This window comes from Phalangium opilio, unplaced genomic scaffold (assembly GCF_054372755.1).
Source record: "Phalangium opilio isolate 3A_F unplaced genomic scaffold, DU_Popi_V2 ptg000031l_1, whole genome shotgun sequence".
Classification (NCBI taxonomy): Eukaryota; Metazoa; Arthropoda; class Arachnida; order Opiliones; family Phalangiidae; genus Phalangium; species Phalangium opilio.
Genome location: NW_028324158.1, coordinates 229,481 through 253,666, shown reverse-complemented (window position 1 = coordinate 253,666; position 24,186 = coordinate 229,481). Strand labels below are relative to the sequence as shown.

The window sequence follows — 24,186 nt, the reverse complement described above, 5'->3', positions numbered from 1 at the left end:
CGGCTGTTAACCGAAAGGTTGGTGGTTCGAGCCCATCCGGGAGCGGTGTTGTGAGGTCTTAGATGTAACGTAAAATTCAGAGTTATTTAAAAATAACTGACGAACATTTAATGTTTGGTCTTCCGTGGCGCAATGGTTAGAGCGTTCAGCTGTTATTCAAACGGTTTGTGGTTCGAGCCCATCCGGGAGCGGTGTTGTGAAGTCTCAGATGTGACATAAAAAGTCAAAGCTTTTCCACTATACCTGACAAACATTTAATCTTTGGGCTTCCGTTGCACAATGGTTAACGCCGTCGGCTGTTAACCGAAAGGTTGGTGGTTCGAGCCCATCCGGGAGCGGTGTTGTGAGGTCTTAGATGTAACGTAAAATTCAGAGTTTTTTAAAAATATCTGACGAACATTTAATTTTTGGGCTTCCGTGGCGCAATGGTTAGCGCGTTCAGCTGTTATTCAAAAGGTTTGTGGTTCGAACCCATCCGGGAGGGGTGTTTTGAAGTCTCGGATGTGACGTAAAAAGTCAGAGTTTTTCCACAACACCTGACGACCATTTCATTTCTGAGCTTCCTTGGCTCGAAGGTTAGCGCGTTCGAATGTTAACCAAAAGGTTGGTGGTTCGAGCCCACCCGGCTGCCGTGTTGTGAAGTCTCAAATGTAACGTAAAAAGCCAAAGTTTTTCCACAATACCTGACGACCGTTTAATTTTTGAGCTTCCGTGGCGCAATGGTTAGCGCGTTCGGCTGTTAACCGAAAGGTTGGTGGTTCGAGCCCACCCGGGAGCGGTGTTGTGAGATCTCAAACGTAATGTCAAATGCCAAAGTTTTTCCACAATACCTGACGAACATTTAATCTTTGGGCTTCCGTTGCGCAATGGTTAACGCCGTCGGCTGTTAACCGAAAGGTTGGTGGTTCGAGCCCATCCGGGAGCGGTGTTGTGAGGTCTTAGATGTAACGTAAAATTCAAAGTTTTTTAAAAATAACTGACGAACATTTAATTTTTGGGCTTCTGTGGCGCAATGGTTAGCGCGTTCGGATGTTAACCAAAAGGTTGGTGGTTCGAGCCCACCCGGCTGCCGTGTTGTGAAGTCTCAAATTTAACGTAAAAAGCCAAAGTTTTCCACAATACCTGACGACCGTTTAATTTTTGAGCTTCCGTGGCGCAATGGTTAGCGCGTTCGGCTGTTAACCGAAAGGTTGGTGGTTCGAGCCCACCCGGGAGCGGTGTTGTGAGCTCTCAAATGTAACGTAAAAAGCCAAAGTTTTTCCACAATACCTGACGACCGTTTAATTTTTGAGCTTCCGTGGCGAAATGGTTAGCGCGTTCGGCTGTTAACCGAAAGGTTGGTGGTTCGAGCCCACCCGGGGGCGGTGTTTTGAAATCTCAAACGTAATGTCAAATGCCAAAGTTTTTCCACAATACCTGACGAACATTTAATCTTTGGGCTTCCGTTGCGCAATGGTTAACGCCGTCGGCTGTTAACCGAAAGGTTGGTGGTTCGAGCCCATCCGGGAGCGGTGTTGTGAGGTCTTAGATGTAACGTAAAATTCAAAGTTTTTTAAAAATAACTGACGAACATTTAATTTTTGGGCTTCTGTGGCGCAATGGTTAGCGCGGTCGGCTGTTAACCGAAAGGTTGGTGGTTCGAGCCGACCCGGGAGCGGTGTTGTGAGCTCTCACATGTAACGTAAAAAGCCAAAGTGTTTCCACAATACCCGACGACCATTTAATTTTTGGGCTTCCGTGGCGCAATGGTTAGCGCGTTCGGCTGTTAACCGAAAGGTTGGTGGTTCGAGCCCATCCGTGAGCGGTGTTGTGAGGTCTCAGATGTGACGTAAAATGTCAAAGTTTTTCCACAATACCTGACGAACATTTAATCTTTGGGCTTCCGTTGCGCAATGGTTAACGCCGTCGGCTGTTAACCAAAAGGTTGGTGGTTCGAGCCCATCCGGGAGCGGTGTTGTGAGGTCTTAGATGTAACGTAAAATTCAGAGTTTTTTAAAAATAACTGACGAACATTTAATTTTTGGGTTTCCGTGGCGCAATGGTTAGAGCGTTCAGCTGTTAACCGAAAGTTGGTGGTTCGAGCCCACCCGGGAGCGGTGTTGTGAGCTCTCACATGTAACGTAAAAAGCCAAAGTTTTTCCACAATACCTGACGAACATTTAATCTTTGGGCTTCCGTTGCGCAATGGTTAACGCCGTCGGCTGTTAACCAAAAGGTTGGTGGTTCGAGCCCATCCGGGAGCGGTGTTGTGAGGTCTTAGATGTAACGTAAAATTCAGAGTTTTTTAAAAATAACTGACGAACATTTAATTTTTGGGCTTCCGTGGCGCAATGGTTAGAGCGTTCAGCTGTTATTCAAAAGGTTTGTGGTTCGAGCCCATCCGGGAGCGGTGTTGTGAAGTCTCAGATGTGACGTAAAAAGTCAAAGCTTTTCCACTATACCTGACAAACATTTAATCTTTGGGCTTCCGTTGCACAATGGTTAACGCCGTCGGCTGTTAACCGAAAGGTTGGTGGTTCGAGCCCATCCGGGAGCGGTGTTGTGAGGTCTTAGATGTAACGTAAAATTCAGAGTTATTTAAAAATAACTGACGAACATTTAATGTTTGGTCTTCCGTGGCGCAATGGTTAGAGCGTTCAGCTGTTATTCAAACGGTTTGTGGTTCGAGCCCATCCGGGAGCGGTGTTGTGAAGTCTCAGATGTGACGTAAAAAGTCAAAGTTTTTCATCAATACCTGACGAACATTTAATCTTTGGGCTTCCGTGTCGCAAGGGTTAGCGCGTTCGGCTGTTAACCGAAAGGTTGGTGGTTCGAGCCCACCCGGGATCGGTGTTGTGAGATCTCACATGTAACGTAAAAAGTCAAAGTTTTTCCACAATACCTGACGAACATTTAATCTTTGGGCTTCCGTTGCGCAATGGTTAACGCCGTCGGCTGTTAACCGAAAGGTTGGTGGTTCGAGCCCATCCGGGAGCGGTGTTGTGAGGTCTTAGATGTAACGTAAAATTCAGAGTTTTTTAAAAATATCTGACGAACATTTAATTTTTGGGCTTCCGTGGCGCAATGGTTAGCGCGTTCAGCTGTTATTCAAAAGGTTTGTGGTTCGAGCCCATCCGGGAGCGGTGTTTTGAAGTCTCGGATGTGACGTAAAAAGTCAGAGTTTTTCCACAATACCTGACGACCATTTCATTTCTGAGCTTGCTTGGCTCGAAGGTTAGCGCGTTCGGATGTTAACCAAAAGGTTGGTGGTTCGAGCCCACCCGGCTGCCGTGTTGTGAAGTCTCAAATGTAACGTAAAAAGCCAAAGTTTTTCCACAATACCTGACGACCGTTTAATTTTTGAGCTTCCGTGGCGCAATGGTTACCGCGTTCGGCTGTTAACCGAAAGGTTGGTGGTTCGAGCCCATCCGGGAGCGGTGTTGTGAGGTCTTAGATGTAACGTAAAATTCAGAGTTTTTTAAAAATAACTGACAAACATTTAATTTTTGGTCTTCCGTGGCGCAATGGTTAGAGCGTTCAGCTGTTATTCAAAAGGTTTGTGGTTCGAGCCCATCCGGGAGCGGTGTTGTGAAGTCTCAAATGTAACGTAAAAAGCCAAAGTTTTTCCACAATACCTGACGACCGTTTAATTTTTGAGCTTCCGTGGCGCAATGGTTACCGCGTTCGGATGTTAACCAAAAGGTTGGTGGTTCGAGCCCACCCGGCTGCCGTGTTGTGAAGTCTCAAATGTAACGTAAAAATCCAAAGTTTTTCTACAATACCTGACGAACATTTAATCTTTGGGCTTCCGTTGCGCAATGGTTAACGCCGTCGGCTGTTAACCGAAAGGTTGGTGGTTCGAGCCCATCCGGGAGCGGTGTTGTGAGGTCTTAGATGTAACGTAAAATTCAGAGTTTTTTAAAAATACCTGACGAACATTTAATCTTTGGGCTTCTGTGGCGCAATGGTTAGCGCGTTCGGCTGTTAACCGAAAGGTTGGTGGTTCGAGCCCACCCGGAAGCGGTGTTGTGAGATCTCACATGTAACGTAAAAATACAAAGTTTTTCCACAATACCTGACGAACATTTAATCTTTGGGCTTCCGTGGCGCAATGGTTAGCGCGTTCGGCTGTTAACCGAAAGGTTGGTGGTTCGAGCCCATCCGGGAGCGGTGTTGTGAGGTCTTAGATGTAACGTAAAATTCAGAGTTTTTTAAAAATACCTGACGAACATTTAATCTTTGGGCTTCTGTGGCGCAATGGTTAGCGCGTTCGGCTGTTAACCGAAAGGTTGGTGGTTCGAGCCCACCCGGGAGCGGTGTTGTGAGATCTCACATGTAACGTAAAAATCCAAAGTTTTTCCACAATACCTGACGACCATTTCATTTCTGAGCTTCCTTGGCTCGAAGGTTAGCGCGTTCGGATGTTAACCAAAAGGTTGGTGGTTCGAGCCCACCCGGCTGCCGTGTTGTGAAGTCTCAAATGTAACGTAAAAAGCCAAAGTTTTTCCACAATACCTGACGACCGTTTAATTTTTGAGCATCCGTGGCGCAATGGTTACCGCGTTCGGCTGTTAACCGAAAGGTTGGTGGTTCGAGCCCACCCGGGAGCGGTGTTGTGAAATCTCACATGTAACGTAAAAATCCAAAGTTTTTCCACAATACCTGACGAACATTTAATCTTTGGGCTTCCGTTGCGCAATGGTTAACGCCGTCGGCTGTTAACCGAAAGGTTGGTGGTTCGAGCCCATCCGGGAGCGGTGTTGTGAGGTCTTAGATCTAACGTAAAATTCAGAGTTTTTTAAAAATACCTGACGAACATTTAATCTTTGGGCTTCTGTGGCGCAATGGTTAGCGCGTTCGGCTGTTAACCGAAAGGTTGGTGGTTCGAGCCCACCCGGGAGCGGTGTTGTGAGATCTCACATGTAACGTAAAAATCCAAAGTTTTTCCACAATACCTGACGAACATTTAATCTTTGGGCTTCCGTGGCGCAATGGTTAGCGCGTTCGGCTGTTAACCGAAAGGTTGGTGGTTCGAGCCCATCCGGGAGCGGTGTTGTGAGGTCTTAGATGTAACGTAAAATTCAGAGTTTTTTAAAAATACCTGACGAACATTTAATCTTTGGGCTTCTGTGGCGCAATGGTTAGCGCGTTCGGCTGTTAACCGAAAGGTTGGTGGTTCGAGCCCACCCGGGAGCGGTGTTGTGAGATCTCACATGTAACGTAAAAATCCAAAGTTTTTCCACAATACCTGACGACCATTTCATTTCTGAGCTTCCTTGGCTCGAAGGTTAGCGCGTTCGGATGTTAACCAAAAGGTTGGTGGTTCGAGCCCACCCGGCTGCCGTGTTGTGAAGTCTCAAATGTAAAGTAAAAAGCCAAAGTTTTTCCACAATACCTGACGACCGTTTAATTTTTGAGCTTCCGTGGCGCAATGGTTAGCGCGTTCGGCTGTTCACCGAAAGGTTGGTGGTTCGAGCCCACCCGGGAGCGGTGTTGTGAGATCTCAAACGTAATGTCAAATGCCAAAGTTTTTCCACAATTTCTGACGAACATTTAATCTTTGGGCTTCCGTGGCGCAATGGTTAGCGCGTTCGGCTGTTAATTGAAAGGTTGGTGGTTCGAGACCGTCCGGGAGCGGTGTTGTGAGGTCTCAGATGTGACGTAAAAAGTCAAAGTTTTTCCACAATACCTGACGAACATTTAATCTTTGGGCTTCCGTTGCGCAATGGTTAACGCTGTCGGCTGTTAACCGAAAGGTTGGTGTTTCTAGCCCATCCGGGTGCGGTGTTGTGAGGTCTTAGATGTAACGTAAAATTCAGAGTTTTTTAAAAATTACTGACGAACATTTAATTTTTGGGCTTCCGTGGCGCAATGGTTAGCGCGTTCGGCTGTTAACCGAAAGGTTGGTGGTTCGAGTCCATCCGGGAGCGGTGTTGTGAGGTCTTAGATGTAACGTAAAATTCAGAGTTTTTTAAAAATACCTGACGAACATTTAATCTTTGGGCTTCTGTGGCGCAATGGTTAGCGCGTTCGGCTGTTAACCGAAAGGTTGGTGGTTCGAGCCCACCCGGGAGCGTGTTGTGAGATCTCACATGTAACGTAAAAATCCAAAGTTTTTTAAAAATATCTGACGAACATTTAATTTTTGGGCTTCCGTGGCGCAATGGTTAGCGCGTTCAGCTGTTATTCAAAAGGTTTGTGGTTCGAGCCCATCCGGGAGCGGTGTTTTGAAGTCTCGGATGTGACGTAAAAAGTCAGAGTTTTTCCACAATACCTGACGACCATTTCATTCCTGAGCTTCCTTGGCTCGAAGGTTAGCGCGTTCGGATGTTAACCAAAAGGTTGGTGGTTCGAGCCCACCCGGCTGCCGTGTTGTGAAGTCTCAAATGTAACGTAAAAAGCCAAAGTTTTTCCACAATACCTGACGACCGTTTAATTTTTGAGCTTCCGTGGCGCAATGGTTAGCGCGTTCGGCTGTTAACCGAAAGGTTGGTGGTTCGAGCCCACCCGGGAGCGGTGTTGTGAGATCTCAAACGTAATGTCAAATGCCAAAGTTTTTCCACAATACCTGACGACCATTTAATTTTTGAGCTTCCGTGGCGCAATGGTTAGCGCGTTCGGCTGTTAACCGAAAGGTTGGTGGTTCGAGCCCACCCAGGAGCGGTGTTGTGAAATCTCACATGTAACGTAAAAATCCAAAGTTTTTCCACAATACCTGACGAACATTTAATCTTTGGGCTTCCGTTGCGCAATGGTTAACGCCGTCGGCTGTTAACTGAAAGGTTGGTGGTTCGAGCCCATCCGGGAGCGGTGTTGTGAGGTCTTAGATGTAACGTAAAATTCAGAGTTTTTTAAAAATACCTGACGAACATTTAATCTTTGGGCTTCTGTGGCGCAATGGTTAGCGCGTTCGGCTGTTAACCGAAAGGTTGGTGGTTCGAGCCCACCCGAGAGCGGTGTTGTGAGATGTCACATGTAACGTAAAAATCCAAAGTTTTTCCACAATACCTGACGAACATTTAATCTTTGGGCTTCCGTTGCGCAATGGTTAACGCCGTCGGCTGTTAACTTAAAGGTTGGTGGTTCGAGCCCATCCGGGAGCGGTGTTGTGAGGTCTTAGATGTAACGTAAAATTCAGAGTTTTTTAAAAATAACTGACGAACATTTAATTTTTGGGCTTCCGTGGCACAATGGTTAGCGCGTTCGGCTGTTAACCGAAAGGTTGGTGGTTCGAGCCCATCCGGGAGCGGTGTTGTGAGGTCTTAGGTGTAACGTAAAATTCAGAGTTTTTTAAAAATACCTGACGAACATTTAATCTTTGGGCTTCTGTGGCGCAATGGTTAGCGCGTTCGGCTGTTAACCGAAAGGTTGGTGGTTCGAGCCCACCCGGGAGCGGTGTTGTGAGATCTCACATGTAACGTAAAAATCCAAAGTTTTTTAAAAATATCTGACGAACATTTAATTTTTGGGCTTCCGTGGCGCAATGGTTAGCGCGTTCAGCTGTTATTCAAAAGGTTTGTGGTTCGAGCCCATCCGGGAGCGGTGTTTTGAAGTCTCGGATGTGACGTAAAAAGTCAGAGTTTTTCCACAATACCTGACGACCATTTCATTTCTGAGCTTCCTTGGCTCGAAGGTTAGCGCGTTCGGATGTTAACCAAAAGGTTGGTGGTTCGAGCCCACCCGGCTGTTGTGTTGTGAAGTCTCAAATGTAACGTAAAAAGCCAAAGTTTTTCCACAATACCTGACGACCGTTTAATTTTTGAGCTTCCGTGGCGCAATGGTTAGCGCGTTCGGCTGTTAACCGAAAGGTTGGTGGTTCGAGCCCACCCGGGAGCGGTGTTGTGAGATCTCAAACGTAATGTCAAATGCCAAAGTTTTTCCACAATACCTGACGACCATTTAATTTTTGAGCTTCCGTGGCGCAATGGTTAGCGCGTTCGGCTGTTAACCGAAAGGTTGGTGGTTCGAGCCCACCCAGGAGCGGTGTTGTGAAATCTCACATGTAACGTAAAAATCCAAAGTTTTTCCACAATACCTGACGAACATTTAATCTTTGGGCTTCCGTTGCGCAATGGTTAACGCCGTCGGCTGTTAACTGAAAGGTTGGTGGTTCGAGCCCATCCGGGAGCGGTGTCGTGAGGTCTTAGATGTAACGTAAAATTCAGAGTTTTTTAAAAATACCTGACGAACATTTAATCTTTGGGCTTCTGTGGCGCAATGGTTAGCGCGTTCGGCTGTTAACCGAAAGGTTGGTGGTTCGAGCCCACCCGAGAGCGGTGTTGTGAGATGTCACATGTAACGTAAAAATCCAAAGTTTTTCCACAATACCTGACGAACATTTAATCTTTGGGCTTCCGTTGCGCAATGGTTAACGCCGTCGGCTGTTAACTTAAAGGTTGGTGGTTCGAGCCCATCCGGGAGCGGTGTTGTGAGGTCTTAGATGTAACGTAAAATTCAGAGTTTTTTAAAAATAACTGACGAACATTTAATTTTTGGGCTTCCGTGGCACAATGGTTAGCGCGTTCGGCTGTTAACCGAAAGGTTGGTGGTTCGAGCCCATCCGGAAGCGGTGTTGTGAGGTCTTAGGTGTAACGTAAAATTCAGAGTTTTTTAAAAATACCTGACGAACATTTAATCTTTGGGCTTCTGTGGCGCAATGGTTAGCGCGTTCGGCTGTTAACCGAAAGGTTGGTGGTTCGAGCCCACCCGGGAGCGGTGTTGTGAGATCTCACATGTAACGTAAAAATCCAAAGTTTTTTAAAAATATCTGACGAACATTTAATTTTTGGGCTTCCGTGGCGCAATGGTTAGCGCGTTCAGCTGTTATTCAAAAGGTTTGTGGTTCGAGCCCATCCGGGAGCGGTGTTTTGAAGTCTCGGATGTGACGTAAAAAGTCAGAGTTTTTCCACAATACCTGACGACCATTTCATTTCTGAGCTTCCTTGGCTCGAAGGTTAGCGCGTTCGGATGTTAACCAAAAGGTTGGTGGTTCGAGCCCACCCGGCTGCCGTGTTGTGAAGTCTCAAATGTAACGTAAAAAGCCAAAGTTTTTCCACAATACCTGACGACCGTTTAATTTTTGAGCTTCCGTGGCGCAATGGTTAGCGCGTTCGGCTGTTAACCGAAAGGTTGGTGGTTCGAGCCCACCCGGGAGCGGTGTTGTGAGATCTCAAACGTAATGTCAAATGCCAAAGTTTTTCCACAATACCTGACGACCATTTAATTTTTGAGCTTCCGTGGCGCAATGGTTAGCGCGTTCGGCTGTTAACCGAAAGGTTGGTGGTTCGAGCCCACCCAGGAGCGGTGTTGTGAAATCTCACATGTAACGTAAAAATCCAAAGTTTTTCCACAATACCTGACGAACATTTAATCTTTGGGCTTCTGTGGCGCAATGGTTAGCGCGTTCGGCTGTTAACCGAAAGGTTGGTGGTTCGAGCCCACCCGGGAGCGGTGTTGTGAGGTCTTAGATGTAACGTAAAATTCAGAGCTTTTAAAAATACCTGACGAACAATTAATCTTTGGGCTTCTGTGGCGCAATGGTTAGCGCGTTCGGCTGTTAACCGAAAGGTTGGTGGTTCGAGCCCACCCGGGAGCGGTGTTGTGAGATGTCACATGTAACGTAAAAATCCAAAGATTTTCCACAATACCTGACGAACATTTAATCTTTGGGCTTCCGTTGCGCAATGGTTAACGCCGTCGGCTGTTAACCGAAAGGTTGGTGGTTCGAGCCCATCCGGGAGCGGTGTTGTAAGGTCTTAGATGTAACGTAAAATTCAGAGTTTTTTAAAAATAACTGACGAACATTTAATTTTTGGGCTTCCGTGGCGCAATGGTTAGCGCGTTCAGCTGTTATTCAAAAGGTTTGTGGTTCGAGCCCATCCGGGAGCGGTGTTTTGAAGTCTCAGATGTGACGTAAAAAGTCAGAGTTTTTCCACAATACCTGACGACCATTTCATTTCTGAGCTTCCTTGGCTCGAAGGTTAGCGCGTTCGGATGTTAACCAAAAGGTTGGTGGTTCGAGCCCACCCGGCTGCCGTGTTGTGAAGTCTCAAATGTAACGTAAAAAGCCAAAGTTTTTCCACAATACCTGACGACCGTTTAATTTTTGAGCTTCCGTGGCGCAATGGTTAGCGCGTTCGGCTGTTAACCGAAAGGTTGGTGGTTCGAGCCCACCCGGGAGCGGTGTTGTGAAATCTCACATGTAACGAAAAAATCCAAAGTTTTTCCACAATACCTGACGAACATTTAATCTTTGGGCTTCCGTTGCGCAATGGTTAACGCCGTCGGCTGTTAACCGAAAGGTTGGTGGTTCGAGCCCATCCGGGAGCGGTGTTGTTAGGTCTTAGATGTAACGTAAAATTCAGAGTTTTTTAAAAATACCTGACGAACATTTAATCTTTGGGCTTCTGTGGCGCAATGGTTAGCGCGTTCGGCTGTTAACCGAAAGGTTGGTGGTTCGAGCCCACCCGGGAGCGGTGTTGTGAGCTCTCACATGTAACGTAAAAAGCCAAAGTGTTTCCACAATACCCGACGACCATTTAAATTTTGGGCTTCCGTGGCGCAATGGTTAGCGCGTTCGGCTGTTAACCGAAAGGTTGGTGGTTCGAGCCCATCCGTGAGCGGTGTTGTGAGGTCTCAGATGTGACGTAAAAAGTCAAAGTTTTTCCACAATACCTGACGAACATTTAATCTTTGGGCTTCCGTGGCACAATGGTTAGCGCGTTCGGCTGTTAACCGAAAGGTTGGTGGTTCGAGCCCATCCGGGAGCGGTGTTGTGATGTCTTAGATGTAACGTAAAATTCAGAGTTTTTTAAAAATACCTGACGAACATTTAATCTTTGGGCTTCTGTGGCGCAATGGTTAGCGCGTTCGGCTGTTAACCGAAAGGTTGGTGGTTCGAGCCCACCCGGGAGCGGTGTTGTGTGATGTCACATGTAACGTAAAAATCCAAAGATTTTCCACAATACCTGACGAACATTTAATCTTTGGGCTTCCGTTGCGCAATGGTTAACGCCGTCGGCTGTTAACCGAAAGGTTGGTGGTTCGAGCCCATCCGGGAGCGGTGTTGTGAGGTCTTAGATGTAACGTAAAATTCAGAGTTTTTTAAAAATAACTGACGAACATTTAATTTTTGGGCTTCCGTGGCGCAATGGTTAGCGCGTTCAGCTGTTATTCAAAAGGTTTGTGGTTCGAGCCCATCCGGGAGCGGTGTTTTGAAGTCTCAGATGTGACGTAAAAAGTCAGAGTTTTTCCACAATACCTGACGAACATTTAATCTTTAGGCTTCCGTTGCGCAATGGTTAATGCCGTCGGCTGTTAACTGAAAGGTTGGTGGTTCGAGCCCATCCGGGAGCGGTGTTGTGAGGTCTTAGATGTAACGTAAAATTCAGAGTTTTTTAAAAATACCTGACGAACATTTAATCTTTGGGCTTCTGTGGCGCAATGGTTAGCGCGTTCGGCTGTTAACCGAAAGGTTGGTGGTTCGAGCCCACCCGGGAGCGGTGTTGTGAGATGTCACATGTAACGTAAAAATCCAAAGATTTTCCACAATACCTGACGAACATTTAATCTTTGGGCTTCCGTTGCGCAATGGTTACGGCCGTCGGCTGTTAACCGGAAGGTTGGTGGTTCGAGCCCACCCGGGAGCGGTGTTGTGAAATCTCACAGGTAACGTAAAAATCCAAAGTTTTTCCACAATACCTGACGAACATTTAATCTTTGGGCTTCCGTTGCGCAATGGTTAACGCAGTCGGCTGTTAACCGAAAGGTTGGTGGTTCGAGCCCATCCGGGAGCTGTGTTGTGAGGTCTTAGATGTAACGTAAAATTCAGAGTTTTTTAAAAATAACTGACGAACATTTAATTTTTGGGCTTCCGTGGCGCAAAGGTTAGAGCGTTCAGCTGTTATTCAAAAGGTTTGTGGTTCGAGCCTATCCGGGAGCGGTGTTGTGAAGTCTCAGATGTGACGTAAATAGTCAAAGTTTTTCCACAATACCTGACGAACATTTAATCTTTGGGCTTCCGTTGCACAATGGTTAACGCCGTCGGCTGTTAACCGAAAGGTTGGTGGTTCGAGCCCATCCGGGAGCGGTGTTGTGAATCTTTGGGCTTCCGTTGCACAATGGTTAACGCCGTCGGCTGTCAACCGAAAGGTTGGTGGTTCGAGCCCATCCAGGAGCGGTGTTGTGAGGTCTTAGATGTAACGTAAAATTCAGAGTTTTTTAAAAATAACTGACGAACATTTAATTTTTGGTCTTCCGTAGCGCAATGGTTAGAGCGTTCAGCTGTTATTCAAAAGGTTTGTGGTTCGAGCCCATCCGGGAGCGGTGTTGTGAAGTCTCAGATGTGACGTAAAAAGTCAAAGTTTTTCCACAATACCTGACGAACATTTAATCTTTGGGCTTCCGTGTCGCAATGGTTAGCGCGTTCGGCTGTTAACCGAAAGGTTGGTGGTTCGAGCCCACCCGGGAGCGGTGTTGTGAGATCTCACATGTAACGTAAAAATCCAAAGTTTTTCCACAATACCTGACGAACATTTAATTTTTGGGATTCCGTGGCGCAATGGTTAGCGCGTTCGGCTGTTAACCGAAAGGTTGGTGGTTCGAGCCCACCCAAGAGCGGTGTTGTGAAATCTCACATGAAACGTAAAAAGCCAAAGTGTTTCCACGATACCTGACGAACATTTAATTTTTGGGCTTCCGTGGCGCAATGGCTAGCGCGTTCGGCTGTTAACCGAAAGGTTGGCGGTTCGAGCCCACCCAAGAGCGGTGTTGTGAAATCTCACATGTAACGTAAAAATCCAAAGTTTTTCCACAATACCTGACGAACATTTAATCGTTGGGCTTCCGTTGCGCAATGGTTAACGCCGTCGGCTGTTACCGAAAGGTTGGTGGTTCGAGCCCATCCGGGAGCGGTGTTGTGAGGTCTTAGATGTAACGTAAAAAGCCAAAGTTTTTCAACAATACCTGACGACCATTTAGTTTTTGGGCTTCCGTGGCTCAATTGGCTAGCGCGTTCGGCTGTTAACCAATAGGTTGGTGGTTCGAGACCACCCGGGAGCGGAGTTGTGAAATCTCACAGGTAACGTAAAAATCCAAAGTTTTTCCACAATACCTGACGAACATTTAATCTTTGGGCTTCCGTTGCGCAATGGTTAACGCCGTCGGCTGTTAACCGAAAGGTTTGGTGGTTCGAGCCCATTCGGGAGCGGTGTTGTGACGTCTTAGATGTAACGTAAAATTCAGAGTTTTTTAAAAATAACTGACGAACATTTAATTTTTGGGCTTTCGTGGCGCAATGGTTAGAGCGTTCAGCTGTTAATCAAAAGGTTTGTGGTTCGAGCCCATCCGGGAGTGGTGTTGTGAAGTCTCAGATGTGACGTAAAAAGTCAAAGTTTTTCCACAATACCTGACGAACATTTAATCTTTGGGCTTCCGTTGCGCAATGGTTAACGCCGTCGGCTGTTAACCAAAAGGTTGGTGGTTCGAGCCCATCCGGGAGCGGTGTTTTAAAGTCTCGGATGTGACGTAAAAAGTCAGAGTTTTTCCACAATACTTGACGACCATTTCATTTCTGAGCTTCCTTGGCTCGAAGGTTAGCGCGTTCGGATGTTAACCAAAAGGTTGGTGGTTCGAGCCCACCCGGGAGCGGTGTTGTGAAATCTCACAGGTAACGTAAAAATCCAAAGTTTTTCCACAATACCTGACGAACATTTAATCTTTGGCCTTCCGTTGCGCAATGGTTAACGCCGTCGGCTGTTAACCGAAAGGTTGGTGGTTCGAGCCCACCCGGGAGCGGTGTTGTGAAATCTCACAGGTAACGTAAAAATCCAAAGTTTTTCCACAATACCTGACGAACATTTAATCTTTGGGCTTCCGTTGCGCAATGGTTAACGCCGTCGGGTGTTAACCGAAAGGTTGGTGGTTCGAGCCCATCCGGGAGCGGTGTTGTGAGGTCTTAGATGTAACGTAAAATTCAGAGTTTTTTAAAAATAACTGACGAACATTTAATTTTTGGGCTTTCGTGGCGCAATGGTTAGCGCGTTTAGCTGTTATTCAAAAGGTTTGTGGTTCGAGCCCATCCGGGAGCGGTGTTGTGAAGTCTCAGATGTGACGTAAAAAGTCAGATCTTTTCCACGATACCTGACGTCCATTTCATTTCTGAGCTTCCTTGGCTCGAAGGTTAGCGCGTTCGGATGTTAACCGAAAGGTTGGTGGTTCGAGCCCACCCGGGAGCCGTGTTGTGAAGTCTCAAATGTAACGTAAAAAGCCAAAGTTTTTCCACAATACCTGACGAACATTTAATCTTTGGGCTTCCGTGGCGCAATGGTTAGCGCGTTCGGCTGTTAACCGAAAGGTTGGTGGTTCGAGCCCACCCGGGAGCGGTGTTGTGAGCTCTCACATGAAACGTAAAAAGCCAAAGTGTTTCCACGATTACCGACGACCATTTAATTTTTGGGCTTCCGTGGCGCAATGGTTAGCGCGTTCGGCTGTTAACCGAAAGGTTGGTGGTTCGAGCCCATCCGTGAGCGGTGTTGTGAGGTCTCAGATGTGACGTAAAATGTCAAAGTTTTTCCACAATACCTGACGAACATTTAATCTTTGGGCTTCCGTTGCGCAATGGTTAACGCCGTCGGCTGTTAACCGAAAGGTTGGTGGTTCGAGCCCATCCGGGAGCGGTGTTGTGAGGTCTTAGATGTGACGTAAAATTCAGAGTTTTTTAAAAATAACTGACGAACATTTAATTTTTGGGTTTCCGTGGCGCAATGGTTAGAGCGTTCAGCTGTTAACCGAAAGTTGGTGGTTCGAGCCCACCCGGGAGCGGTGTTGTGAGCTCTCACATGTAACGTAAAAAGCCAAAGTTTTTCCACAATACCTGACGAACATTTAATCTTTGGGCTTCCGTTGCGCAATGGTTAACGCCGTCGGCTGTTAACCAAAAGGTTGGTGGTTCGAGCCCATCCGGGAGCGGTGTTGTGAGGTCTTAGATGTAACGTAAAATTCAGAGTTTTTTAAAAATAACTGACGAACATTTAATTTTTGGGCTTCCGTGGCGCAATGGTTAGAGCGTTCAGCTGTTATTCAAAAGGTTTGTGGTTCGAGCCCATCCGGGAGCGGTGTTGTGAAGTCTCAGATGTGACGTAAAAAGTCAAAGCTTTTCCACTATACCTGACAAACATTTAATCTTTGGGCTTCCGTTGCACAATGGTTAACGCCGTCGGCTGTTAACCGAAAGGTTGGTGGTTCGAGCCCATCCGGGAGCGGTGTTGTGAGGTCTTAGATGTAACGTAAAATTCAGAGTTTTTTAAAAATAACTGACGAACATTTAATTTTTGGTCTTCCGTGGCGCAATGGTTAGAGCGTTCAGCTGTTATTCAAATGGTTTGTGGTTCGAGCCCATCCGGGAGCGGTGTTGTGAAGTCTCAGATGTGACGTAAAAAGTCAAAGTTTTTCATCAATACCTGACGAACATTTAATCTTTGGGCTTCCGTGTCGCAAGGGTTAGCGCGTTCGGCTGTTAACCGAAAGGTTGGTGGTTCGAGCCCACCCGGGAGCGGTGTTGTGAGATCTCACATGTAACGTAAAAAGTCAAAGTTTTTCCACAATACCTGACGAACATTTAATCTTTGGGCTTCCGTTGCGCAATGGTTAACGCCGTCGGCTGTTAACCGAAAGGTTGGTGGTTCGAGCCCATCCGGGAGCGGTGTTGTGAGGTCTTAGATGTAACGTAAAATTCAGAGTTTTTTAAAAATATCTGACGAACATTTAATTTTTGGGCTTCCGTGGCGCAATGGTTAGCGCGTTCAGCTGTTATTCAAAAGGTTTGTGGTTCGAGCCCATCCGGGAGCGGTGTTTTGAAGTCTCGGATGTGACGTAAAAAGTCAGAGTTTTTCCACAATACCTGACGACCATTTCATTTCTGAGCTTGCTTGGCTCGAAGGTTAGCGCGTTCGGATGTTAACCAAAAGGTTGGTGGTTCGAGCCCACCCGGGGGCGGTGTTGTGAGATCTCACATGTAACGTAAAAAGTCAAAGTTTTTCCACAATACCTGACGAACATTTAATCTTTGGGCTTCCGTTGCGCAATGGTTAACGCCGTCGGCTGTTAACCGAAAGGTTGGTGGTTCGAGCCCATCCGGGAGCGGTGTTGTGAGATCTCACATGTAACGTAAAAATCCAAAGTTTTTCCACAATACCTGACGAACATTTAATTTTTGGGATTCCGTGGCGCAATGGTTAGAGCGTTCAGCTGTTATTCAAAAGGTTTGTGGTTCGAGCCCATCCGGGAGCGGTGTTGTGAAGTCTCAGATGTGACGTAAAAAGTCAAAGTTTTTCCACAATACCTGACGAACATTTAATCTTTGGGCTTCCGTGTCGCAATGGTTAGCGCGTTCGGCTGTTAACCGAAAGGTTGGTGGTTCGAGCCCACCCGGGAGCGGTGTTGTGAGATCTCATATGTAACGTAAAAATCCAAAGTTTTTCCACAATACCTGACGAACATTTAATCTTTGGGCTTCCGTTGCGCAATGGTTAACGCCGTCGGCTGTTAACCGAAAGGTTGGTGGTTCGAGCCCATCCGGGAGCGGTGTTGTGAGGTCTTAGATGTAACGTAAAATTCAGAGTTTTTTAAAAATATCTGACGAACATTTAATTTTTGGGCTTCCGTGGCGCAATGGTTAGCGCGTTCAGCTGTTATTCAAAAGGTTTGTGGTTCGAGCCCATCCGGGAGCGGTGTTTTGAAGTCTCGGATGTGACGTAAAAAGTCAGAGTTTTTCCACAATACCTGACGACCATTTCATTTCTGAGCTTGCTTGGCTCGAAGGTTAGCGCGTTCGGATGTTAACCAAAAGGTTGGTGGTTCGAGCCCACCCGGGGGCGGTGTTGTGAGATCTCACATGTAACGTAAATAGTCAAAGTTTTTCCACAATACCTGACGAACATTTAATCTTTGGGCTTCCGTTGCGCAATGGTTAACGCCGTCGGCTGTTAACCGAAAGGTTGGTGGTTCGAGCCCATCCGGGAGCGGTGTTGTGAGATCTCACATGTAACGTAAAAATCCAAAGTTTTTCCACAATACCTGACGAACATTTAATTTTTGGGATTCCGTGGCGCAATGGTTAGAGCGTTCAGCTGTTATTCAAAAGGTTTGTGGTTCGAGCCCATCCGGGAGCGGTGTTGTGAAGTCTCAGATGTGACGTAAAAAGTCAAAGTTTTTCCACAATACCTGACGAACATTTAATCTTTGGGCTTCCGTGTCGCAATGGTTAGCGCGTTCGGCTGTTAACCGAAAGGTTGGTGGTTCGAGCCCACCCGGGAGCGGTGTTGTGAGATCTCATATGTAACGTAAAAATCCAAAGTTTTTCCACAATACCTGACGAACATTTAATTTTTGGGATTCCGTGGCGCAATGGTTAGCGCGTTCGGCTGTTAACCGAAAGGTTGGTGGTTCGAGCCCACCCAAGAGCGGTGTTGTGAAATCTCACATGAAACGTAAAAAGCCAAAGTGTTTCCACGATACCTGACGAACATTTAATTTTTGGGCTTCCGTGGCGCAATGGCTAGCGCGTTCGGCTGTTAACCGAAAGGTTGGCGGTTCGAGCCCACCCAAGAGCGGTGTTGTGAAATCTCACAGGTAACGTAAAAATCCAAAGTTTTTCCACAATACCTGACGAACATTTAATCGTTGGGCTTCCGTTGCGCAATGGTTAACGCCGTCGGCTGTTAACCGAAAGGTTTGGTGGTTCGAGCCCATTCGGGAGCGGTGTTGTGACGTCTTAGATGTAACGTAAAATTCAGAGTTTTTTAAAAATAACTGACGAACATTTAATTTTTGGGCTTTCGTGGCGCAATGGTTAGAGCGTTCAGCTGTTAATCAAAAGGTTTGTGGTTCGAGCCCATCCGGGAGTGGTGTTGTGAAGTCTCAGATGTGACGTAAAAAGTCAAAGTTTTTCCACAATACCTGACGAACATTTAATCTTTGGGCTTCCGTTGCGCAATGGTTAACGCCGTCGGCTGTTAACCAAAAGGTTGGTGGTTCGAGCCCATCCGGGAGCGGTGTTTTAAAGTCTCGGATGTGACGTAAAAAGTCAGAGTTTTTCCACAATACTTGACGACCATTTCATTTCTGAGCTTCCTTGGCTCGAAGGTTAGCGCGTTCGGATGTTAACCAAAAGGTTGGTGGTTCGAGCCCACCCGGGAGCGGTGTTGTGAAATCTCACAGGTAACGTAAAAATCCAAAGTTTTTCCACAATACCTGACGAACATTTAATCTTTGGCCTTCCGTTGCGCAATGGTTAACGCCGTCGGCTGTTAACCGAAAGGTTGGTGGTTCGAGCCCACCCGGGAGCGGTGTTGTGAAATCTCACAGGTAACGTAAAAATCCAAAGTTTTTCCACAATACCTGACGAACATTTAATCTTTGGGCTTCCGTTGCGCAATGGTTAACGCCGTCGGGTGTTAACCGAAAGGTTGGTGGTTCGAGCCCATCCGGGAGCGGTGTTGTGAGGTCTTAGATGTAACGTAAAATTCAGAGTTTTTTAAAAATAACTGACGAACATTTAATTTTTGGGCTTTCGTGGCGCAATGGTTAGCGCGTTTAGCTGTTATTCAAAAGGTTTGTGGTTCGAGCCCATCCGGGAGCGGTGTTGTGAAGTCTCAGATGTGACGTAAAAAGTCAGATCTTTTCCACGATACCTGACGTCCAATTCATTTCCGAGCTTCCTTGGCTCGAAGGTTAGCGCGTTCGGATGTTAACCGAAAGGTTGGTGGTTCGAGCCCACCCGGGAGCCGTGTTGTGAAGTCTCAAATGTAACGTAAAAAGCCAAAGTTTTTCCACAATACCTGACGAACATTTAATCTTTGGGCTTCCGTTGCGCAATGGTTAACGCCGTCGGCTGTTAACCAAAAGGTTGGTGGTTCGAGCCCATCCGGGAGCGGTGTTTTAAAGTCTCGGATGTGACGTAAAAAGTCAGAGTTTTTCCACAATACTTGACGACCATTTCATTTCTGAGCTTCCTTGGCTCGAAGGTTAGCGCGTTCGGATGTTAACCAAAAGGTTGGTGGTTCGAGCCCACCCGGGAGCGGTGTTGTGAAATCTCACAGGTAACGTAAAAATCCAAAGTTTTTCCACAATACCTGACGAACATTTAATCTTTGGCCTTCCGTTGCGCAATGGTTAACGCCGTCGGCTGTTAACCGAAAGGTTGGTGGTTCGAGCCCACCCGGGAGCGGTGTTGTGAAATCTCACAGGTAACGTAAAAATCCAAAGTTTTTCCACAATACCTGACGAACATTTAATCTTTGGGCTTCCGTTGCGCAATGGTTAACGCCGTCGGGTGTTAACCGAAAGGTTGGTGGTTCGAGCCCATCCGGGAGCGGTGTTGTGAGGTCTTAGATGTAACGTAAAATTCAGAGTTTTTTAAAAATAACTGACGAACATTTAATTTTTGGGCTTTCGTGGCGCAATGGTTAGCGCGTTTAGCTGTTATTCAAAAGGTTTGTGGTTCGAGCCCATCCGGGAGCGGTGTTGTGAAGTCTCAGATGTGACGTAAAAAGTCAGATCTTTTCCACGATACCTGACGTCCATTTCATTTCTGAGCTTCCTTGGCTCGAAGGTTAGCGCGTTCGGATGTTAACCGAAAGGTTGGTGGTTCGAGCCCACCCGGGAGCCGTGTTGTGAAGTCTCAAATGTAACGTAAAAAGCCAAAGTTTTTCCACAATACCTGACGAACATTTAATCTTTGGGCTTCCGTGGCGCAATGGTTAGCGCGTTCGGCTGTTAACCGAAAGGTTGGTGGTTCGAGCCCACCCGGGAGCGGTGTTGTGAGCTCTCACATGAAACGTAAAAAGCCAAAGTGTTTCCACGATACCCGACGACCATTTAATTTTTGGGCTTCCGTGGCGCAATGGTTAGCGCGTTCGGCTGTTAACCGAAAGGTTGGTGGTTCGAGCCCATCCGTGAGCGGTGTTGTGAGGTCTCAGATGTGACGTAAAATGTCAAAGTTTTTCCACAATACCTGACGAACATTTAATCTTTGGGCTTCCGTTGCGCAATGGTTAACGCCGTCGGCTGTTAACCGAAAGGTTGGTGGTTCGAGCCCATCCGGGAGCGGTGTTGTGAGGTCTTAGATGTGACGTAAAATTCAGAGTTTTTTAAAAATAACTGACGAACATTTAATTTTTGGGTTTCCGTGGCGCAATGGTTAGAGCGTTCAGCTGTTAACCGAAAGTTGGTGGTTCGAGCCCACCCGGGAGCGGTGTTGTGAGCTCTCACATGTAACGTAAAAAGCCAAAGTTTTTCCACAATACCTGACGAACATTTAATCTTTGGGCTTCCGTTGCGCAATGGTTAACGCCGTCGGCTGTTAACCAAAAGGTTGGTGGTTCGAGCCCATCCGGGAGCGGTGTTGTGAGGTCTTAGATGTAACGTAAAATTCAGAGTTTTTTAAAAATAACTGACGAACATTTAATTTTTGGGCTTCCGTGGCGCAATGGTTAGAGCGTTCAGCTGTTATTCAAAAGGTTTGTGGTTCGAGCCCATCCGGGAGCGGTGTTGTGAAGTCTCAGATGTGACGTAAAAAGTCAAAGCTTTTCCACTATACCTGACAAACATTTAATCTTTGGGCTTCCGTTGCACAATGGTTAACGCCGTCGGCTGTTAACCGAAAGGTTGGTGGTTCGAGCCCATCCGGGAGCGGTGTTGTGAGGTCTTAGATGTAACGTAAAATTCAGAGTTTTTTAAAAATAACTGACGAACATTTAATTTTTGGTCTTCCGTGGCGCAATGGTTAGAGCGTTCAGCTGTTATTCAAACGGTTTGTGGTTCGAGCCCATCCGGGAGCGGTGTTGTGAAGTCTCAGATGTGACGTAAAAAGTCAAAGTTTTTCATCAATACCTGACGAACATTTAATCTTTGGGCTTCCGTGTTGCAAGGGTTAGCGCGTTCGGCTGTTAACCGAAAGGTTGGTGGTTCGAGCCCACCCGGGAGCGGTGTTGTGAGATCTCACATGTAACGTAAAAAGTCAAAGTTTTTCCACAATACCTGACGAACATTTAATCTTTGGGCTTCCGTTGCGCAATGGTTAACGCCGTCGGCTGTTAACCGAAAGGTTGGTGGTTCGAGCCCATCCGGGAGCGGTGTTGTGAGGTCTTAGATGTAACGTAAAATTCAGATTTTTTTAAAAATATCTGACGAACATTTAATTTTTGGGCTTCCGTGGCGCAATGGTTAGCGCGTTCAGCTGTTATTCAAAAGGTTTGTGGTTCGAGCCCATCCGTTAGCGGTGTTTTGAAGTCTCGGATGTGACGTAAAAAGTCAGAGTTTTTCCACAATACCTGACGACCATTTCATTTCTGAGCTTGCTTGGCTCGAAGGTTAGCGCGTTCGGATGTTAACCAAAAGGTTGGTGGTTCGAGCCCACCCGGGGGCGGTGTTGTGAGATCTCACATGTAACGTAAAAAGTCAAAGTTTTTCCACAATACCTGACGAACATTTAATCTTTGGGCTTCCGTTGCGCAATGGTTAACGCCGTCGGCTGTTAACCGAAAGGTTGGTGGTTCGAGCCCATCCGGGAGCGGTGTTGTGAGGTCTTAGATGTAACGTAAAATTCAGAGTTTTTTAAAAATATCTGACGAACATTTAATTTTTGGGCTTCCGTGGCGCAATGGTTAGCGCGTTCAGCTGTTATTCAAAAGGTTTGTGGTTCGAGCCCATCCGGGAGCGGTGTTTTGAAGTCTCGGATGTGACGTAAAAAGTCAGAGTTTTTCCACAATACCTGACGACCATTTCATTTCTGAGCTTGCTTGGCTCGAAGGTTAGCGCGTTCGGATGTTAACCAAAAGGTTGGTGGTTCGAGCCCACCCGGCTGCCGTGTTGTGAAGTCTCAAATGTAACGTAAAAAGCCAAAGTTTTTCCACAATACCTGACGACCGTTTAATTTTTGAGCTTCCGTGGCGCAATGGTTACCGCGTTCGGCTGTTAACCGAAAGGTTGGTGGTTCGAGCCCATCCGGGAGCGGTGTTGTGAGGTCTTAGATGTAACGTAAAATTCAGAGTTTTTTAAAAATAACTGACGAACATTTAATTTTTGGTCTTCCGTGGCGCAATGGTTAGAGCGTTCAGCTGTTATTCAAAAGGTTTGTGGTTCGAGCCCATCCGGGAGCGGTGTTGTGAAGTCTCAAATGTAACGTAAAAAGCCAAAGTTTTTCCACAATACCTGACGACCGTTTAATTTTTGAGCTTCCGTGGCGCAATGGTTACCGCGTTCGGATGTTAACCAAAAGGTTGGTGGTTCGAGCCCACCCGGCTGCCGTGTTGTGAAGTCTCAAATGTAACGTAAAAATCCAAAGTTTTTCTACAATACCTGACGAACATTTAATCTTTGGGCTTCCGTTGCGCAATGGTTAACGCCGTCGGCTGTTAACCGAAAGGTTGGTGGTTCGAGCCCATCCGGGAGCGGTGTTGTGAGGTCTTAGATGTAACGTAAAATTCAGAGTTTTTTAAAAATACCTGACGAACATTTAATCTTTGGGCTTCTGTGGCGCAATGGTTAGCGCGTTCGGCTGTTAACCGAAAGGTTGGTGGTTCGAGCCCACCCGGGAGCGGTGTTGTGAGATCTCACATGTAACGTAAAAATCCAAAGTTTTTCCACAATACCTGACGAACATTTAATCTTTGGGCTTCCGTGGCGCAATGGTTAGCGCGTTCGGCTGTTAACCGAAAGGTTGGTGGTTCGAGCCCATCCGGGAGCGGTGTTGTGAGGTCTTAGATGTAACGTAAAATTCAGAGTTTTTTAAAAATACCTGACGAACATTTAATCTTTGGGCTTCTGTGGCGCAATGGTTAGCGCGTTCGGCTGTTAACCGAAAGGTTGGTGGTTCGAGCCCACCCGGGAGCGGTGTTGTGAGATCTCACATGTAACGTAAAAATCCAAAGTTTTTCCACAATACCTGACGACCATTTCATTTCTGAGCTTCCTTGGCTCGAAGGTTAGCGCGTTCGGATGTTAACCAAAAGGTTGGTGGTTCGAGCCCACCCGGCTGCCGTGTTGTGAAGTCTCAAATGTAACGTAAAAAGCCAAAGTTTTTCCACAATACCTGACGACCGTTTAATTTTTGAGCATCCGTGGCGCAATGGTTACCGCGTTCGGCTGTTAACCGAAAGGTTGGTGGTTCGAGCCCACCCGGGAGCGGTGTTGTGAAATCTCACATGTAACGTAAAAATCCAAAGTTTTTCCACAATACCTGACGAACATTTAATCTTTGGGCTTCCGTTGCGAAATGGTTAACGCCGTCGGCTGTTAACCGAAAGGTTGGTGGTTCGAGCCCATCTGGGAGCGGTGTTGTGAGGTCTTAGATGTAACGTAAAATTCAGAGTTTTTTAAAAATACCTGACGAACATTTAATCTTTGGGCTTCTGTGGCGCAATGGTTAGCGCGTTCGGCTGTTAACCGAAAGGTTGGTGGTTCGAGCCCACCCGGGAGCGGTGTTGTGAGATCTCACATGTAACGTAAAAATCCAAAGTTTTTCCACAATACCTGACGAACATTTAATCTTTGGGCTTCCGTGGCGCAATGGTTAGCGCGTTCGGCTGTTAACCGAAAGGTTGGTGGTTCGAGCCCATCCGGGAGCGGTGTTGTGAGGTCTTAGATGTAACGTAAAATTCAGAGTTTTTTAAAAATACCTGACGAACATTTAATCTTTGGGCTTCTGTGGCGCAATGGTTAGCGCGTTCGGCTGTTAACCGAAAGGTTGGTGGTTCGAGCCCACCCGGGAGCGGTGTTGTGAGATCTCACATGTAACGTAAAAATCCAAAGTTTTTCCACAATACCTGACGACCATTTCATTTCTGAGCTTCCTTGGCTCGAAGGTTAGCGCGTTCGGATGTTAACCAAAAGGTTGGTGGTTCGAGCCCACCCGGCTGCCGTGTTGTGAAGTCTCAAATGTAACGTAAAAAGCCAAAGTTTTTCCACAATACCTGACGACCGTTTAATTTTTGAGCTTCCGTGGCGCAATGGTTAGCGCGTTCGGCTGTTCACCGAAAGGTTGGTGGTTCGAGCCCACCCGGGAGCGGTGTTGTGAGATCTCAAACGTAATGTCAAATGCCAAAGTTTTTCCACAATTCCTGACGAACATTTAATTTTTGAGCTTCCGTGGCGCAATGGTTAGCGCGTTCGGCTGTTAACCGAAAGGTTGGTGGTTCGAGCCCATCCGGG

General features: G+C 46.7%; 8 non-coding genes across 8 annotated transcripts; all 8 read left to right on the top strand.

The window, feature by feature from the left end:
- The first annotated feature begins 705 nt into the window (after nucleotides 1–705).
- On the top strand, nucleotides 706–778 carry TRNAN-GUU (transfer RNA asparagine (anticodon GUU)). The gene has a single exon. It is a non-coding gene; the product is annotated as a tRNA-Asn (tRNA).
- A 366-nt stretch (nucleotides 779–1,144) lies between these two features.
- TRNAN-GUU (transfer RNA asparagine (anticodon GUU)) lies at nucleotides 1,145–1,217 on the top strand. The gene has a single exon. It is a non-coding gene; the product is annotated as a tRNA-Asn (tRNA).
- Nucleotides 1,218–6,422: 5,205 nt separating this feature from the next.
- On the top strand, nucleotides 6,423–6,495 carry TRNAN-GUU (transfer RNA asparagine (anticodon GUU)). The gene has a single exon. It is a non-coding gene; the product is annotated as a tRNA-Asn (tRNA).
- Nucleotides 6,496–7,742: 1,247 nt separating this feature from the next.
- On the top strand, nucleotides 7,743–7,815 carry TRNAN-GUU (transfer RNA asparagine (anticodon GUU)). Its single transcript has one exon. It is a non-coding gene; the product is annotated as a tRNA-Asn (tRNA).
- Nucleotides 7,816–9,062: 1,247 nt separating this feature from the next.
- On the top strand, nucleotides 9,063–9,135 carry TRNAN-GUU (transfer RNA asparagine (anticodon GUU)). Its single transcript has one exon. It is a non-coding gene; the product is annotated as a tRNA-Asn (tRNA).
- A 953-nt stretch (nucleotides 9,136–10,088) lies between these two features.
- TRNAN-GUU (transfer RNA asparagine (anticodon GUU)) lies at nucleotides 10,089–10,161 on the top strand. The gene has a single exon. It is a non-coding gene; the product is annotated as a tRNA-Asn (tRNA).
- Nucleotides 10,162–14,287: 4,126 nt separating this feature from the next.
- On the top strand, nucleotides 14,288–14,360 carry TRNAN-GUU (transfer RNA asparagine (anticodon GUU)). The gene has a single exon. It is a non-coding gene; the product is annotated as a tRNA-Asn (tRNA).
- Nucleotides 14,361–19,718: 5,358 nt separating this feature from the next.
- TRNAN-GUU (transfer RNA asparagine (anticodon GUU)) lies at nucleotides 19,719–19,791 on the top strand. Its single transcript has one exon. It is a non-coding gene; the product is annotated as a tRNA-Asn (tRNA).
- Nucleotides 19,792–24,186: the final 4,395 nt, after the last annotated feature.